At 34.7% G+C, this 10,288-nt stretch overlaps 1 pseudogene; it reads left to right on the top strand.

Annotated features, from left to right (window-relative positions):
* Window positions 1-3,077: 3,077 nt before the first annotated feature.
* Window positions 3,078-6,570, top strand: LOC107961035 (calcium-transporting ATPase 12, plasma membrane-type-like; annotated as a pseudogene).
* The last annotated feature ends 3,718 nt before the right edge of the window (window positions 6,571-10,288 follow it).

Here is a 10,288-nt window from a genome sequence, read left to right as displayed (position 1 = left end):
TATCATATTCAAAACAATCCAATAGACCCTTTAGGACACCTCAAAACAATTAACATGACATACTTCATTTAACCATTTATAACACCTTATAATAATGATTCCAATCAACCATTCAAACATGCACAAAACCTTACCAAATCCATTCAAACCTAGAATATACCTACCATTCATTTGATAGCATGTTTCTAACATATTACCTTATCACCAGATAAGCATTATAACATACATACCTCTACCATCAACAAAGATTATCAAATACCAAGATCATTACCAAACTTATATTATTCACATAACATTCAAAATATTGCTAAATTCATCCAAAACATAACATATACAACAACAAAACTCTTCTAGGTACATGTCATGACCAAACCAAAAAGTATCACCAACTCTTGAGTCCGGGATTGTTGTTAGATGCTAATGTTGACGACCGAATAAAAAAATACTTAACCTACGCACAAAAAATAAAATCGTATGCTGAGTATAACTCAGTAATATTTCTATAATCTGAACATTAAAATACAATATAAGTGATTCAAATGCATGAATTAATGATTAATGATGTTATGCAATTTGTCATATTAACTTTTACCATTTCTTGATTACATTAACCAAATCTAATGGAAATCACTAGTACAAGATAAAACACCTCCCTTGCATATTCCATTTGCAATCTCAACTTTAGATATTAATACATTTCATCACCATTTTCCATCTCATAATTACAAAGAACATATCCATCATCATGTATACTCAATTTCATAAATCGTTATTCTGATTTTCATTTTGATTTTCCATATTAACTATAAGAGTAGGGATGTTGAGATTCTGAACAGATTTCTCAGATCAAAGATAAATTTGATTCATGTGGCTTGTCAAAGATATTCTGAAAATGTTGAACTACCATTATGCGTAAGTCTACTTGCTCTTCAATCTAGGAACCCAATTCAAATTGATCAGTTGTAGAATAGTATTAAATGCAAGTGTCTTTAAAGTAAAAGAATGAAAGAACTTAGCATTTCTTTCTCCATGAACAATCCAACCAGAACAAGATTTTTCAAACCAATAAAGTTATTCTTGCTTGAGGGGGTCTTGTAAGTCCTTAAGGATACGAATTTTATTGTCGCAGCTATCGAGCGAAGAGATACTCTCCTGAGCCATTTGTAGATTGTGTTCAAGTTGAAGGCAACTCTATTTCAAGTTACCAAAGGTAGATTTATTCCCTTCCATAAATCTATCTTTGGTGATTTTTAGTTTACAGCTTAGGGCAGGGTCATAGAGTTTGCCATGCCGGACTAATAATATCATGACATCGCGAGTCAGTCGTCCACATCAATTCAAATCTATGATGTCTTCGAAAAAAGGGCATTTTTTAGTGCATATAAAACCATAGGTCAATGATCCAAAATACCACAATGGCAAGATTAATCATACGCAATTTATCAGAAGTCCTTATAGTCTTTCCCATACCACATCCATCCTAACTGCCATTATTGGTTCAAGTGAAATATTGACGTTTGGCAGAGATTACCGTCGACCACACTTGTGAATGCATTCTTGAAATTTCTCCACCCCTACTAGTTCTGAAGAATTGAAGGATAATTATAGTTACCACCTGCCCTACCCAGTAGCCATCGTTGAGTTTTATAAATAGTAAATATATTAATATTTTTATAATTAAAAATTGAAAAATAACCGTACTTATCCAAATTATAAAAATCTTATCTAAAATTCAAATCTAATAAAATTTTGTAGGCAATTTGTTGGAGCATTACGTATAAAGCAATTAAACCCAGGAAGCTACACAAAAGTTGCATAGTTGAACGCCGTAATTAAAGGCATTTGAACTTTGAAGAGTCAACTCAGCGTGAGAGCCGCGTTTCCCATTTAACTTAGGGTAAAATTATTAAAATAGTCAATTTTGTTACTTCTTATTACACTTTAGTCACTTATGTTTGAAATGTCAAGTTTTAGTCATTTATGTTATCGTGTTGTAATATTTTAGTCACCGAGTCGTTAATTTTCGTTAAAGGTATAAAGATAAACTGACGTGACATGTTAAATCATCATTTCAAACAAAAAATTTAGGTTAATTTATACAATCGGACCTCATATTTTTTTTATTTTGAGCAATTTAATTTTTTCTTTTATGTTCTTTTAACTTTTCTATGTTTTCCATTTGCTAGACTAATTCCTACACTTTTATTTTTTTGAACAATTTAATTTTTTCGAGTGAGGCAAGCTTGTGGACTAGTTTTTAACAAATGGAAAACATAGAAAAACTATGTTAAAAAATGAAGAAGGAAGGAAAACAAAGAGAATGAAAAATAAAGAAAAAAAAAGAAAGTTAAAAGAACATAAAAGAAAAAAATTAAATTGCTCAAAATGAAAAAATATAGGGATCAATTGTATAATTTAACCTAAAATTTTCATTTGAAATGATGATTTAACATGCCATGCTAGCTTTACGTTACACTAACATGATAACGTAAGTGACTAAAATGTAACATTTCAAATATAAGTGACTAAAATATAACTTGAGACAAACAAAAGTGACTATTTTAATAGTTTACCCATTAACTTATTATCTAACCTAATTTTATATTTAAATTAAGTCTATTTTTAAATTATAAAAAATATTATTACGATAATATTTTTTAATGTTTTCATACTTATATATTATTTTTAAATAATTAAAAAATTACAAATTCAATAATTCAATAGCATCCACCTATATTTATCATTAAATAATTAAACATTACAAAATCTAGTATTATATGATACATTATTAAAATTGTATTTTTCTTCTGACATAAATTATTATAAAAAATCTTAATTCATGTCTGCACTTTTTTTAATAGAAAAAAGTATTTAAAATTGAAATTCTAACTTCATTTAGATTGCCTTTCGTTTTCTAAAACTTATATTCAAGCTTATATATATAACTTTCAAATTATTCCAAATATTAGTCCAACCTTGCACATAATATCATAGTATAGTATGACAAAAAAGCTCGTAGAAATAAAACTCAATTGTCTGTGTATCAAATGATAATTTCTTATCATTCAATTTATAAAATTTCTATGACTATTATTTTACATATATATATATATGTATGTATGGTAAACATACGTCAGCTGATTGTCCAATAACTTCCGTAGTGTTAGCTGAGGCTCAGCCAACTTCAATGGCGGTTTGTTGACCAGGTGTTTCTTTTCGGATACCCCTTTAGTTGAAGGAGGTTTCATTCTTTGATCTAAAAGAGAAACTCTCTTCTAAATTTGTAAACCCTCCAAAACCATGTCAAGCAGTGATGAGTGTAAACTCTATGATTGCAGCACTTCACTCCTCACTGTCACCGCCCCGGGCGGCTTCACCGTAGCCCAACGGCGTTGGCGCATTGCCTACATCACGATATATTCGGCTCGTGTTATGCTTTCTCTTGCTGACAAGATCATATCCCAAAGGGCTACCCAACTCCCTTCTATGACCTCTCAGCAGTTCCATCATTATGTCACCGAGTTCGATCATTATGTCGCCCTTGATATTGAACATAAAATCAACCAAAAACGACTTGTGAAGACTGTGAAAGAGAAAGACTTGGTTTCTCTTAACCATCTCGGAGGGGTTGATGGCGTTGTTGATGCTCTTTGTACGAATTCCGAACATGGAATCCGAGACGATGAGCAAGAGGTTATAAAAAGGCAAGAGATGTTCGGTTTTAATAAGTATCATAAGCCACCTCCGAAAGGGTTATTATACTTCGTCTTGGAAGCTTTCAAGGATACAACAATTCTTATTCTCCTTGTATGTGCTACTTTATCTCTAGGTTTTGGCATCAAAGAACATGGTGCCGAAGAAGGTTGGTACGAAGGCGGAAGTATCTTCGTTGCTGTCTTTCTTGTCATTGTTGTCTCTGCACTTAGTAACTTCAGACAGGAGACTCAATTTGATAAGTTATCAAAAATTAGTAACAATATCAAAGTTGAAGTCGTTAGAAGTGGTCGTCGGCAACAAATATCTATATTCGATCTCGTTGCTGGAGACGTTGTCTTCTTGAAGATCGGAGATCAAATTCCGGCAGATGGACTGTTCTTGGATGGACATTCACTGCAAGTGGATGAATCAAGCATGACGGGCGAGAGTGACCATGTGGAAGTTGATGCTTGCAGGAACCCTTTCCTTTCTTCTGGTTCTAAGGTAGTCGATGGATACGCTCGAATGCTCGTAGCATCAGTCGGAATGGACACTGCATGGGGTGAAATGATGAGTTCAATAACCAGTGATAAAAACGAGAGAACACCGCTACAAGCTCGACTTGACAAACTGACCTCTTCCATCGGAAAGGTAGGTCTTGCGGTTGCCTTTCTAGTTCTTGCAGTCTTGTTAATTCGCTATTTCACTGGAAATACAAAAGATGACAATGGCCAGACAGAGTATCGTGGGAGTGAGACCGATGTAGATGATATCTTGAATGCAGTTGTTCGTATTGTTGCTGCTGCAGTAACGATCGTGGTCGTGGCTATCCCAGAAGGTCTACCATTGGCTGTCACTCTTACACTTGCTTACTCGATGAAAAGAATGATGGCTGATCAAGCAATGGTTCGAAAACTTTCAGCTTGTGAAACAATGGGCTCGGCTACAATCATTTGTACAGACAAAACCGGCACCTTGACATTGAATCAGATGAAAGTTACCCAGTTTTGGCTCAGCCAAGAGTCCGTTGAAGAAGATCTTGCCAAAGAAATTGCCCCAAGTGTTCTTGAATTATTCTACCAAGGAGTTGGATTGAACACAACTGGTAGTGTCTGCAAACCTGTCTCGGGATCCCTTCCTGAGTTTTCAGGCAGTCCAACCGAGAAGGCAATTCTGTCTTGGGCTGTCCTAGGCTTGGGTATGGATATGGAAAAGCTGAAGCAACAATACAGCATTCTCCATGTTGAAACCTTCAACTCAGAGAAAAAGCGTAGTGGGGTATCAGTTCAGAGAAAGGCTGATGAAATGGTAGACATACATTGGAAAGGAGCTGCAGAGATGATTGTAGCCATGTGTTCACAATATTATGAAAGCAATGGGATCATACGGTCGATGAGCGAAGATGGAAGGGAGAGAATCGAAACCATAATCCAAAGCATGGCAGCCAGTAGTCTACGATGCATTGCTTTTGCTCATAAGCAAGTTTTGAAAGGAGAGACAGAAGATGGTGATGATCAAAGCGGAAAGACGAATCGTAGACTAAAAGAAGATGGTTTAACCTTGCTTGGGATAGTTGGTTTAAAGGATCCGTGTCGGCCAGGGGTCAAGAAAGCCGTGCAGGCTTGCCAATCTGCAGGGGTGGGCGTCAAAATGATTACCGGAGACAACATTTTCACAGCTAAAGCTATAGCTACAGAATGTGGAATTCTAGGACCAGATTACCAGCAAGGAAGTGGAGAAGTAGTTGAAGGTACCGAGTTTCGAAATTACGCACCTGATGGGAGAATGGAGAAGGTAGAAAAGATCCGGGTGATGGCAAGGTCCTGACCATTTGACAAGCTTTTGATGGTACAGTGCTTGAAACAGAAAGGTCATGTGGTTGCGGTCACAGGGGATGGCACCAATGATGCTCCTGCACTAAAAGAAGCCGATATCGGACTTTCAATGGGCATTCAAGGCACTGAGGTAGCCAAGGAGAGCTCGGACATTGTCATCTTAGATGACAATTTTAGCTCAGTTGCTACAGTTTTAAGGTGGGGAAGATGTGTTTACAATAACATACAAAAATTCATTCAATTTCAACTTACCGTAAATGTCGCAGCTCTCGTGATCAACTTCATTGCAGCAGTTTCAGCCGGTGAGGTTCCGTTGACTACTGTTCAACTGCTATGGGTGAACCTCATCATGGATACATTAGGTGCTCTAGCACTTGCAACGGATAGGCCAACTAATGAACTCATGGAGAAGCCACCAGTTGGTCGAACCGAACCCCTAATTACCAATATCATGTGGAGGAATCTCTTAGCTCAAGCCTTATACCAGATAGCTATTCTCTTGATCTTACAATTCAGGGGTGAATCAATAGTCAATGTGCCCGAGACGGTAAAGGACACACTGATATTCAATACTTTTGTTCTATGCCAAGTTTTTAACGAGTTCAACGCAAGGAAGTTGGAGAAGCAAAATGTTTTCGAAGGCATTCTTAAGAACCGATTATTTCTCGGGATTATTGGAGTAACCATCGTTCTTCAGGTGGTTATGGTGGAATTCTTGAAGAAGTTTGCAGATACAGAGCAGTTGAAACTATGGCAATGGGGAGTTTGTATATTACTTGCAGCATTTTCATGGCCAATTGCTTGGTTTGTGAAGCTTATACCTGTTTCCAACACACCCTTCTTCAGTTACCTCAAAAGATCGAGAACCATTTTTAAGCGACCTATCAACCACCAGAAACCTTAGACCCGGCTGGCTAGAACAGGATGTTGAATAAGATAAGGCTGTGAAAGAATGAGCAAGTTGAACTGTTTAGAATCACACTAATGATGTATGGACATAGCAAACAAGGTCAAGAGAGTCCGATCTGATCTGACCCAATACTGATTCTACATTTAATATACTTTTGATTCTTGCTTTTTCTTGAACTCTTTCACAACAAGAGTTCATATATGGCACAAGCATTCCACAACTAGCTAAGCAACTTCGGAACACGAAAATTCTACTTTACTCGGATGGCCTGTTTTAACACTTCGCCAACAGATGTTATATGAATGATAAGGCCTATATGTATATGTATATATGTATGTATGTCTATATGTATATTGTTGAAACCATTTTTTTATTTCTTCGATTTAAAAATGATGATCGACTTTTTGGAAAGCGAAAATGGAGTCGCCACCAATCTTTTCTTGTTTAGGTGTGATCGGATCACCTAGAAATTTGGGTTGTTTTAATAAAACATTTTGGTTTACTAAAACAATGATTTTGGTCTACGAAAATATGAAAAAAATAGGCTCGGGAGTCGGTTACGTACGAGGAAGGATTAGCACCCTCATTACGCCCAAAATTGGTACCAAATCGATTAAATACTGTCCTTTTGTCTAAAATTAAAAATGTTTTTAAAATGTGGTTCTTGTTAATAACATTTGAATAACCCGAGTCCATTGCCAAAAATATTCTTGTTTCGACGTTCGAAAATTTGTAATTCGAAAATAACAAAAGGATGCCCAACTATTTGGTCCAACGAAAAATCGATACCCAGCACAGTAGGGCACAATTCCTCGAATTTCCAAACATTGACCATTGCCTCACCTTGGAAGATACGAGAGAAATTCCGAAGAGATATTCGATTATTTTGAGAAAATAGGAAATTGCAACCCAACACGGTAGGGTACTATTCCCCGAACTGCTAAATACTGAACATTTCCTTTATAAGTTTTTTTTAGAAAACATGAATGAAATTCTAAAGAGACATTCGATTATTTTGAGCAAACGAGAAATTGCAACTCAACACGTTAGGGCACGATTCCATGAATTGCTAAATATCGAACATCTCTTTCGTTTTAATGAATTTTTTTGAAAGACATGAATGGAACACCGAAGGAATATTCAATTGTTTCGAACAAACGGGAAATTGCAACCCAGCACGATAGGGCACGATTCCCTGAATTGCCAAACACCTACTATTGCCTTTATTTACGAAAAATCTTATTTCGAGGCAACAAATAAATGAATAAAACGAATAAAAAGACAATAACGAATAAGCTAGGAAATATTCGAGATTAAAAAGAACTAGTAATAAATAAACAATTATTATGTAAGACTAAAGAATGATAGTACAGTGAAGATAATAATAATATTAATAGTAATAATACAAGTAATAATTTTGGAATGATGTGTGAAATTATATATATGTATGTGAACATATAGACAAGTAAACAATATATATAGTGACTGAAGAGTAAAAGGTAAAATAAGTGTATTTAAAGAGTAATGGGTAAAAATATAATAATAATATAATAGTAGTAATAACGTAATAGTATTAGAAATATACAATATATAATATTGAAGTTAAATATATAATATATACATGTTAGAAATAATCATAATATTAAAAACAACTATTAATAATACTACATAAATAGATATATAGTAGTATTATATACATGATATAGTTAAAAAATATATAAACGTAAGATAATATGGGAAATAAAAAATATATAAACGATATAGTATTAGGGCATATACAAAACAATAAAAAATACAATATTAAAAGATATATATATAATATTAAAATATTTACATGGTATATACATAATAATGTAAAAAATAAACTATTAGTAATATTATATAAATATATACATATAATAGTAATAATAATATAAAGGTATTTCATATAAACAGATATGCACGTGAAAAAAAGAAAAGAAAAAAAATAATAATCACAAAAGTATGAAATCAAAATAATATGTAGAAACATGTTTATTCTAAAAAGAATAACTGAAACTTAATTGAGAGAAGTAACAAAATCCAAGAGATAACTTACAAGTAAAACAAATTATTGAAACAGAATTTTGGGCTAAAATTAATTGCGTATAAATGTCTGAGGTCTAAAATTGAAAATGCCCCAAATCTTAAAATACTGCGCAAAAGGGGCAAATTGCAATAGCACACAGACTGCAGGGCCAATTTAAAATAATATAAAAACTTAAATATGACCCGATTGAAGGCTAGCACAAAGGAGGGGACCAATTGCGCAAGTTACCCAATTAAAGGTAACATGCGCATGGTCCCAAGCAAAAAAGCTGATCCCAATCCCCCATGCTACTTTGTTTTATTATTAATTAATCTCACTCCCCTATGCCACTTTGTTTTATTATTAATTAAAACCATTTTATTTCTCATTTATAATATAAAAAAACCTTCTTTTAAAAAAAAAAGTTAAAACACCACCAATCATCCTACATTCATTTTTCAAAATAGAGAGAAAGCTCTCAGCTCTCTCACCCTCTAAACATCCGGCCAAGGTCCGGTCACCAGACCACCGTAGCGGCCGTCGGTCGCCGGCGACGGCGCCGCCGTCCATGGTGGCTGGAGAATGCGAAAAGGCCTATTTTTTACCCCTTTTCAGATGGATTTAAGGATCAAGCCCTCCTAGCCCAAAAATGTTTTAAAAAAAACTTTGTCCTCTCCTTAGAACGGTTGTAACATCGGGGAGGAGCTCTTCCGACAACGAGAAGGCCAAACGACTCCGGTGAGTCTTTTTCTTTCTTTTCCTTTGTCGCATATGTGTATAAATATGAAATAAGAGTAAAATAAAATAAAAGCAAAATGAACAAGAACTTAAAACAAAAGTCGAAAACTTTGAAGCTTTTTTTCTCTATTTTTTTTTCTTTTTTCAAAAGAAAATGCCCCCTATTTACAAACGTTTTTTTTTTTAAATACAATCGATCCCCCTTTTTGACTCAACCACGCCGAACGGAGGGGAGGGCTCTGACAACGCGGCGACGGGGCTGGATCTGGTGAGAATCCCTCCTCTATTTTTTTTGTGTATCTTTGTTTAATTAGATTTGTATAAAAAATAAAAGAAATATTAAAGAAGCAAGAAAACGAAAAATGAAAATAAAGAGAATAAAATCGGAGATCAACCTTCGGTGTGTTTTTTCTGTTTGATTCCTTGAAAAATATGCGTGATACAATTTTTGGATCTCCTCCCTCTTTTTTCTTTTTTTTAGTACAGTCTCTTCCCTCTCTTTTATTTCCATATTCGTGTTTTTTTTTCCAAAAAATCCGAGATTTCAGGCTTTATAATCGAAATACAATGAATTTGCTATTGTCTATTTCCTTGTTTTCTTGCTTCTTTTCTGCCCCTTTTTGTTTCTTTTTTCTTCTTTTGGCTTTTGCAGGTGTAAGTGGAGCAAGTGTGTTGGTGGCAGACAATAGGGGTGGCACTAGCTAGCTAAAGTTTTTTTTTTATGTGTTCGGGTTGGGCTAGTGTAATGGGATTAGGTTTAATTTGAGTTTGGTTTTATTGGGCCCCGGGCAAATTGGGCTTGTAACATATATAATTTGTACTTGTATAAGGAAAGTTCCATATATGTATCTAACATATATCTAACTAAGAGGGTCTTCAAGAATTCCACTACTTGTCAAGCTTGTAATATTAACATCCTGCAGAACAACTAGAACAGCTTAAGGGCTGCCAAAATCTTATGTAGAAGTCTACAGTCTCCATTGATGCTTTAAGAACCGAATGCCAATGTTTTCAACAAAGGATGCTCAGTTAGCTATGTTACTTGGACTCCGGTGTAAGCGT

Source organism: Gossypium hirsutum, chromosome A08 (genome assembly GCF_007990345.1).
Source record: "Gossypium hirsutum isolate 1008001.06 chromosome A08, Gossypium_hirsutum_v2.1, whole genome shotgun sequence".
Lineage (NCBI taxonomy): Eukaryota > Viridiplantae > Streptophyta > Magnoliopsida > Malvales > Malvaceae > Gossypium > Gossypium hirsutum.
The sequence above is the reverse complement of the archived record's forward strand: the minus strand, read 5'-3'. Positions and strand labels throughout refer to the sequence as shown.